The sequence below is a fragment of the Rhea americana genome, unplaced genomic scaffold (assembly GCF_003343005.1).
Source record: "Rhea americana isolate MKP2758 unplaced genomic scaffold, rheAme1 scaffold_193, whole genome shotgun sequence".
Taxonomy (NCBI): Eukaryota; Metazoa; Chordata; class Aves; order Rheiformes; family Rheidae; genus Rhea; species Rhea americana.
This window is the reverse complement of record NW_028186072.1, coordinates 445,549-455,236: the sequence shown is the minus strand read 5'-3', so window position 1 is coordinate 455,236 and position 9,688 is coordinate 445,549. Positions and strand designations below refer to the sequence as shown.

Genomic DNA, 9,688 nt, shown 5'->3' with positions numbered 1-9,688 from the left:
GCCGCCTCAGGGCGCCGGGGCGCCGCGTGAGGAGCGGGGGCGCCGCGGCGGGAGGCGGCTGCCAGCACGTCCCCGCGCTGCTGAGCCGTGCTGCAGGCCTCAGATTGTTAAAATCGAGCCCAGAAAATGGTCTTTTTTGAGCAAAGACGGCGAGCTGCAGAGCGAGCTGGGCCGCTTTTCCGATMCAGCGACATGTCCCGTAGGGAGTGCTGATGACAAAAGCGTCTGTAAGTGTGCGGCAGATGCAAGCACGTGAACGGCGTTGCCTGCTAGCTGTTAACAGAGCTGAGGGCTTCATTTTGCAGTGCAAGAATCTGAGAGCTATTTGCATAGGAAAGTTACTGGAGAATAAGAATTTAAAGTAGAATAGCCATTTTTCAGAACGATGCCGTGTCTGGAAAGTCTTACTACAGAAATATCCCTTCTTTCATCTTTCTGTAGTAAGAATTTCTGCAATAAAACCGTTCAAGAAAAGCTGTTTGAAGATTTAGAGTCGAGGCGTGGGCCCTGTCCGTGCATTTATCAGCCATGTGTTTATTAAGCTTAACGCTAGTTAAGCTGTTACAACCCCTGCTGAAGGGCAATTGCCCCAACACTAGAGGAGGCCATATCAGAAACTCACTCCTTACTAGAATCCTCCGAGTATTTTCTAGCTTAAATTTATTCATGGGCAGATTCTACTCTTGGTTTTACAATTAAAACATCAACCCATTCCTAGTTATTTCACTTAAAACAAGGCATTTCGCCTGATCCCTCACAGCTGTACTCTGCATGATTTTCAGTTTGAATTAATGTTTCTTAAAGACAGTGAGCAGAAGTCTAAACAAAAGTGCCAATGAGGTTTTGCTGCGATCAATAGCATTTTTTTCCCCTGTGTCTGTCTCCAGCGTTTCCCCCTATATCCTCATTTCCCTTTTTTAACATCTACATCACACTGATGGTTSATATGTATATGGTAAGGAGCCTTCCTTTGTTGTGAAAACGTGTCGTCGTTCTGAAATGTGATTTTAAATTATATCCCATTTCCTCAGCCCCTGTTCTTCCTGGTCTTCCTGTGTGATACTCTGATCCTACATCAAATGCCTGTGCCTTGCACCTCTATCAATCACACACTCCTAGTTTTCATATAAGGACACAAAGTATTTTAAAGATCGTCCCTAAAATATAGAAGATCTCCATCACCAGCTTCCCTTCAGTTCAAAGTCCCCATTAAATGAAACCCTCAGATTCCAAGATCTGATTTATTTTGCAATTTTGCATGCCAACCCATCTTTTCTGCATCTGTCTTCAGTAATATGTCCCAATATGATGTCATACCAAATACTTCTTTAATTTCTGCAGCATTCAAGCCTACCACATTAACAATGTAGAAAATCATTCATGTTAGAAAATAGTTTTGACTTAATCTTGCCTGAGCTACCTTGGTAAATTTATCTATTAAAATCAGGCATGCAGGTTACATGAATCTTTGCTAAATCTCCTTTCTCCTTTTTTATTTTTTTAATCTGAGGTTCTTATCAGCTGTGCTAGCCCCAGTTCTTGAAAACTAATGCCAGAGACATTCAGGTAAGTGTCTATTCACATTACTAATTTTGTCCATTGATCACATTTTTCAAACCTTTCACATAGCAACATCCTTGAATTTTTTTTGATCTTCATTATCTTGTCACACCTTCTTGTTCCTTCTTAAGGAGGAAAGGATTCTGCTGATGATCATCCGAGTCTCTATTTCTCTGAGCACATTTTCAGCAGATGATATAATTCAGTGGGAATCTGGCAGCGTGATTTGGCCAAATACAAAAGATAACGTGTGGATTTTTATCCATTAGCCTCAGGTCACTATCCCTCAATGTGTGTTCTGGCAAGTGATAAACATTCACTTTTTGCAGGCACCCTATATGCCAAGAGTTGTTTTCTTTGTCTTCTGCCTGTTTCTTTGTTTTACACTACCATGAGAATCATTCTCCGTTCTTTTTGTCTTTGTTTGCTCATTCCTTACTATTCCCTGTCCTCAAACTCTTCRAAGTCTGCCTGCTACAGTTTCTCCATTCTGCTTACCCTAGGATATGCTGACCTGTCTGTGTAGCATTCTTTTTCCTCTCCTCTATCATGGTTTTGAATTCCCATCTGAACTCCATTTCTAATTCTTGGATCTCCTCCTTAACTATAGGAGTTTGTTCTCCTGATAAGAGTTCTATCAGGCAATGCTTCCTGAAGTAGCTTTTGCCATGTATCCACTGGAGGATAAAATATATTCTTTATCTTTTGTTTGCTACTATCTGTTTTGCTTCCTCTAGCCCTCTGATCAAGTCTGCTGCCACATTTTTAGAACTCCTATTTTCTGTCCATCACTGACTTTGAAGAGGGAAGAAAGACAATTCCCTGAACTCCTCACAACCAAATTCCCCCCAATTTGTATTTTTTTATTTTATTAATTTTACATTTTAAATATACAGTAACAAAGTAATTCTGAAGAGTCTTACTGACCAACTGTTGGATTTGTGTGGTGTTTTATAGCAGTAACACATGAAACTCCAAAAGTCTTCCTCAAGAAGTGGCATTCTGAAAATATGCATGCAGGCCTTTAAATCAAAGGCAGAAGTTATTCTGSTGGACCTACTTGTAATCAAAATGATTAGAGGGAGGAGGCTGATATATAATTAGCAGGATAAAGTTTATTCTCATCATGGAGGATGGAGGTGTATATATTTATACCATATAGAGTAACACTTTTCAACAGTAAGTATTAAACAGGTTACTAGTAAACTAAGCTTTAAGAAGATGTTTTCCTGATAATGCAAGAATTCAAAGTGGAAATTTATTTTCCTCTCATTTTTATGCAACTACTGTATTACTTTTTAGTGTATGAAAATATCCAATTGTAGAATAGTCTTCTGATTTAGGTAAGCCTGAAATTTAAAATAGCAAAGATGCTATTTTAGTATCCATTAATTTGTAACTGTTGTTCAGAATAAATTAACACATTATAAAATTCTAAATCCCAGATTGAAATAGTCAAGTAATAAACACTATTCATGAACTGTGTTTATATGAATATTTTTAATGCAACCTAAAATATAACGAGCAACTTCGAAGCAAACTCTTGCTCTTAAATAGTCATCAACCAGGGTTGTTTCACTGACATTTAGTTTGGCCTAGTAAAGGAAAAAGAGAAGTTAATAGAAGGTAAAAATAGGCAAAGGAACAAGAATGAACAAGATAAACTGATTCATTAACAAAACAGAGAGGTTTCTGAAAAGTCAAGTATAAAAATGGCTACAGCCCATGGCCTGGCTGGCCACAATATACACAAATAATCCACACAATGGCCTTGGTAGCATTATACCGATAATATTCTTTGCAAGGTTCAGTTAAGGTTAAACAATATTCTAGTATGTTAGGCACAAACATACTGATATTTTTATTATGTGTCAAGCATGTGTATATTTTTTTTGTCTATAAGGAAAACATCTGACACTGTTATTTAAAAGAAATTTCCATATTACTCCTCTTTGAGTTTCTCTGTGTCAAAGGTACGCGTTTCAAATGATTTGTGTGTGTGTGTGCCTGTGCGTATGTTCATGTTTTACGCGGAATCTGGCAAGGATAGATAAAGCAAGCAGAGGTGAGGGCAGCAGACTCCTTTTCAATGCTGCTATTTGATGTGACATTGTTTTTTTGTAATTCTTTCATACTCTCTGCATTTCCTTTTACTATTGCAGGTTTTGACAAAGAGGATCCTTTGACAGAGTTTCAGTAGCAATGAGAACTGTTAGTGGCTGTATGCATTTGCAGTWCTACTGTTTGGGAAGTGCAGGAGAATTTTCATATTTGGGGATTTAAGGATCAGACAGCTGTCGTGGAATAGATATATTTTTCACAAAATTTCTCAGCCTCAGGACGCTGAGAGTGATGACAGAAGACAAAAAAAAGAGAAGCTCCTTTATAGAGCATAAATTATAAAGACTCAAACATGGGCCATATATGTGCAACCAGTGAAGATGTTACTAAAATTTTCTGTTTATTTGCTTATATGATTTTGTGGCAAAAGATGGTCCTTCCCACTGATCATTTATGAAATCTGTATATACAATGATAAAAGTTGTACATTAAAAAAACTAAAACACTTCCAGAATTTGCAGACATACACTCACCCCTGCCCAGATAGATATGTATATGGTGATTGTAAAGATGTGTATTTATAGGTGTACATGTAAATTTATATTTGTAAAGATCTCTAATGATAGTACAATAATTACAATATTTTTAAAAGAAAGCTATAGAAATTATCAAAGGGGGTCAGACTATTTATTGATACATACCATTCTAACTCCTTAGCTTTTAGTAATTTTAGGTGATCATTATTGAAGATTACTGCGGAAAAGTATTGTGATCTTATGTATAGGGTGTTGAACCAGGAGTCAGGAATCTAACTTAAATACAGTTTTCATGAAAATCAGTAGGAAAAATTCAGAGGACCAGTTTTTAACCTCAGTTTTACACCGAGCTTGGTATTTACTTGCAATGTGGTACACTGCACTGCGCTGTGTAGTGTGAATAATTTGTACAAGTTTCCCTCTTCGTGTCTTTTTCCTCTCACACTTAGAACCATAGAATCGGTAAGGTTGGAAGGGACCTCTGGAGATCATCTAGTCCAGCCTCCCTGCTCAGCAGGGTCACCTACAGCRTGTTAGACAGGGTTGCATCCAGGCRGGCCTTGAAGATCTCCAGAGAAGGAGACTCCACAACCTCSCKGGGCAACCTGKSCCAGKGCTCCGTCACTCKCACAGGGAAGAAATTCCCCCTCACATCCAGGCAGAACTTCCTGTGCTTCAATTTCTGCCCATTGCCTCTTGTCCTGTCACACGGGGCAACTGAAAAGAGTTTGTCCCTGCCCCCYTGACACCTCCCTTCAGGTACTTACACACATTGATCAGATCCCCCCTCAGTCTTCTCTTCCCGGGCTAAACAGGCCCAGCTCTCGCAGCCGTTCCTTATTAACCCATCTGATCTGCAAAGACAGAGAAGTATTCATCAGGACTTTGCCTATCTTTTACTGTGTTGAGCASCGAGACCTAAATTTTGGTCAGGCTATGTGATACTGTCATACAAATAGTGACATGCTGACACGGTAATGGAAACATGATAAACAATTCATTTAACATGAGATTTTTCAGCTTCGATCAGTATATTAGGAATTACTAAGGGTCAGACCTCCATATATGTGAATTTAAGTGAACTAGTTTGGTAATTTAAGACTGCCATCCCTTTCAGATGAGACTATCAAGATGCTGAGTTAACAGCTTAAATTTTAAAACAAACAGGAGTATCAATAATTCCTTACTTTCACTGTAAAYTATATGTTTCCCAATTTTATTAGTAGTGATGCTCAAAAGTAAGACATTCATCCAAATTCCTTTTGCTTTTAAAACTCATCTGAGTTACCACAAACAGCCTCAAGCCAAGATGAGATGCAATGATAATTTGAATATCAAGTTGTTCTGAATTTCAAGATGCAAGACATTGACTGCAAGACCTGGAAGATGAATTCCAGGTTACAGACTGCTGAAGGGGAGAAGGGCATAGAAAAGGGCAAATGAATGAGCTGAATGTGTAAGTAGGATTTTTGCATTTATAAAAGCCACTAGCTATCAGGAGGACCAGACAGTAGTATCTACAGTATTTAGCTTCAGGCTCTTCTTAAAGTCTCATGTGACAAAAAGCATGAGACTTTCCTTTTTCTTGACCGTAACAAAATTGGGGTTTTTTGGCTTTACAGCCTTCTTCAATACAGAAAATAATAGGCATTAAATACAATAATTCCCTGACTATGAAAAAAGGATTATGATCAAACCCTGCAAACAATAGATGGAAACAGTTACATAGATGGAAACATAGACTTAAATGCAAATGAAAATGTGTAAATGCTATGAAGTCTCATCAGATGTTAGCCTGATCCTGACCCCTCTTAAGTCAATGGCAGGACTTGGTAAATGCAATGGGAGCTGTGTTTTACTTAAATAGACATGTAAAAATCTACCATGAACAACTGTACAGATAAATGGACGTCTTTAGCGTAATATGCTCTTTTTCATGATAGTACGTACGTGTTTACTTTTTCCATAGTCTCTTGGGCTGCACCTGATCGTGCTGTTTGGTTGGGAGCAATCTGGGGAAAGACTTTTTTTCTCTTCAACCTACTATGTCAGGAAGCATTGTGCACTCCTAAGGCATTGTATAAATAATTCAGGCAAATTACACCACAATATGGAACAGTTTTCTAAAGAGTGCTGTTTTACTAGAGGAGTCTGAGGTTGTCTGTTAATAGGGCTGGTTATTTTCAATTACTTCTGGGATATATAAGCCCCTATGTGGTTTTCATCTGTTTGATTTCGCTGTTCTCATTTACATAGTTGTTCTCAACCCTGGTCTCTGGTTCATTYTGAATCATCTGTGGGTTTGAGGCAGGGAAGTCTACATACAGAAGAGAAACATAAGTCAAATCTAAGCAGTAAATCCAGTTCGGAATTGCAATATATTCCTGATGCTGAAAAAAAATATTTTGAAGTGATTATAAGGCAACTACCATGTGATGGCACTAACAAGGAATCATTGTTGCAGGAACAGCACATTTAGGGAAGGCAATATCTAATAATTCCTGTAATGGTGTATTCTTGGTTTCATTGAAATTGAGGACAAAATTCTATCCTTCAGGTTCTTTGTTAAGAAGCAACTATTAAATACATAACAGCTGGCTAAAAGAGCAATTATTTCAGCACATCTTTGTCCTATACAACAAGCTCAAAGTCTAGAAGTAAAATAAAATTGTTCTGTCCTACCACAGTTTTATGAAAGAGGGTCATGATATAACATCCATTCAATACCTTGAGATGAATATCCCCATCACTACAGGCAACCAATACTTTAAGAGCTGTAACTTCAAAATCTGGGAAGTTGTTCTTACAACCAGGTGAGACTATTCATTTTATCTTTTGTTCTTTATTATGTGAACTGATAGCTGCTTGTCAGTTACTGATAACTGTTATCAGTATGTGAAGACTGAATTTGATTGTTATGCATGAAGCAGACTTGGTTTTGGCCCATAATTTAAAAGCCAGGAAATAAATCAGATTTCTCTGTCTTTACTTTCTCAGGTTGTGCGTGGAATAGTTTATAAGCCATGGATATTTAGTTAATGCAGTGGAATGCCATGAAATTTAAAGACATAAAATTTCTTCAATTGGATGTATAAATAGCTTAAGCATTTTCAGCATTCCAGTCTTATGATCGAGTGGAATCCAGATCAGGTTTCATTTAACATCGTTAAAAGAGCAATGTGAACTATTTCAGATATCTTACATGGAGTTTGGCAGCATATTCATTCACACAGTTGAAACTGATACTGAGTAAACACATACTGAAACTATAATATCAATAGTGGAGAAATCCAATTTTCTCTGATGAACTTTGTATAATTTTTACATCTTTCTGTTTGGCAGTGATGTGTATTTTGATGGAACATCTCAATGAATCATTACTGGATTTCCTGGAATCTGGATTGCTTATTATCCTGAACAATTCTTCTTCGAATAGTAAGTAATCAGTTTACTTTGTGTATCAACAATTATTGAGGTTTTTACAAGCTATATAATTTATCTCTCAGAGTTTAGAAGCAAAGATAAAAGCCAAGCATTTATTTTTTAATTAGGATTGGATGTTGTCTGAGCAAAAAGGAAATATAGACAAGTTCCAGATAGCTAGTCACTTTAAATAACATACGACATGACTGCAAATCTTGATCTATAGTTAGTTTGCAGTACTGAATGCCCAAAGTGTTCATCCTTATGTAATATTTGTAGCATAACAGTAAGAGGCAGTGTGGAGGGGAAAGACTGTTTTTAAGATGAGAAATCAGTTATAAACTAGACAATAAAATAATCGTAACTCTACAGTAATATTTAGATGACCTATTTAAAATGACTTTCCAGGGAATCCTGGCTTGATTGTTTGGTATGGTGATGTCTGTGCTCTGCAGTTCTATTTGAGACAACATTTGTGTGGTTGAAATACATGAGAAACTCAGGTTCAAAGGTGGACCTGTATCTGTGCCCCTCACATTTCACTTCAACACATGCAATGCCTTTTCTTCCCCTTTTCACTTGGTAAGCACGTATTCAGGAGCAAAGATTAGAGTTAGGTAAATAAAGGTGGGTGGGAACTTCTATATAGTTAGGTTCTGAGTAAATTTTTGACAGTTCTATTGCTACCATATCATATGGGATAATGATTAGCAAAAACTGTGCTTCCTGGCCTTTTTCGTGTAAACRTGCTACATAAAGCTTGTATTTTGCAACAGCTGCAATTTTTCTACAAAATTATAAATATTATTTTTGTAGTGGATAGTGGGTTGATGGGATTCTCTGATTCCAGATAGAAGCTGTATACAAAACAAAGCCTCCATAGTATTTTTTGCTATGGTTAATTTCTGTTTTTCTCATCAGACTATACAGATACTATAAAAGCATGGGATTTCACACTTACTGAAGCTCCCATGCTGATAGACATTAAAATGATGTGATAAATATAAGCCTAAAGTTTTGGTCACATATGTCTTGATTTTTCTGCTGTTAATTTTGTTTTAAAACTTATATAGGTAGTCCCACTTAAATCAGTAGAATTAATTAGGTAATTGGAATTAGGACATAACTCAGCAAAATAAAAGTTCAGAAGTAGACAAGCAGTCRTTTATGATGGTCTGCATTTTATATTCTTACTGTTTTGTAGTAGAACACTTACCTTAGAAACATGATTAAAAGAACAGGCGCAGTTCTCTGTCCTTCGTCATTAAGTGCAGATTTCAAAATGTATTTAAAAGATACAATCATTGCAGAGTGATTCTTGATATATATCTGTATGTGCAGATGCTTTCAAAATGCTTTCAGCATACTCTGTCTTAGGATTCTTCAAAGTGAGAAAACAGAACATTTGGGGAAGTGAGTATTCTGAAGTTCAACAGAGTAAACAGAGAAATGGCACAATCTTACTTCTGGATGAAATGAAAAATATCACAATACCTTTAAAAAATCTCTACGAGGATTTCCATAATAATTACCTATTTTATTGCAAGCCTTAACAGATTATACATTAGGAGTTTTATCTGTGGAATTGTGGAATTGTCCTGAAGGTGTTAAACAATGTTGAAACTCATTCTTAATACTTTCTAAAAGCAATGGTATACTGAACATTTTCATTTTGAAGAGGATATTTTTTTCAGTTTCACTATAAATATGTTATTTCCTATTAATAAGAATTAACTTGAGAATTTTGCAAGTCAAGAGCACAGATGTTTCTCTTCGATGGCTAGTAAGTCATCAGGCATCTGAAAATCATTAAAGGCCGTAAATACAGTGTTGCCTCCAAGAAGAGGAGCTGTGGTCTCTTTGGGAAAAATCAAGACTTAGTTACACCCTCTCATAGAAAGATTTTTTTTTGTTCCCCAAACAATCTTACTCTCYCTGTTGGCTGAATTAATTTGACAGCATCTGAAGTGAACTAGTGGATAGAAAGTGAACTAATAGATAGGCTGTAGAATGTAAGCATCGCTTTGCAGCAAATGTCACAGCAGGCATGTTTAAATGTGAAAGAAAATACACAGATACAGAAACAGCATAGTTAGGCATTTGGCTTT

General features: G+C 36.8%; 1 long non-coding RNA gene across 2 annotated transcripts in view; it reads left to right on the top strand.

Annotated features, from left to right (window-relative positions):
- Positions 1 to 77: 77 nt before the first annotated feature.
- The window catches only part of LOC146597042 (uncharacterized), a 34,133-nt gene continuing 24,522 nt past the window's right edge, over positions 78 to 9,688 (top strand). Inside the window, exons 1-4 of one of the 2 annotated variants that reach the window (XR_014895575.1) lie at positions 78 to 227; positions 1,511 to 1,566; positions 6,845 to 6,970; positions 7,500 to 7,592. This is a non-coding gene — a long non-coding RNA (uncharacterized LOC146597042). Of the gene's footprint in view, positions 228 to 1,510; positions 1,567 to 6,844; positions 6,971 to 7,499; positions 7,597 to 9,688 lie in introns of both variants that reach the window. The other variant, XR_014895574.1, reaches the window with a different exon arrangement.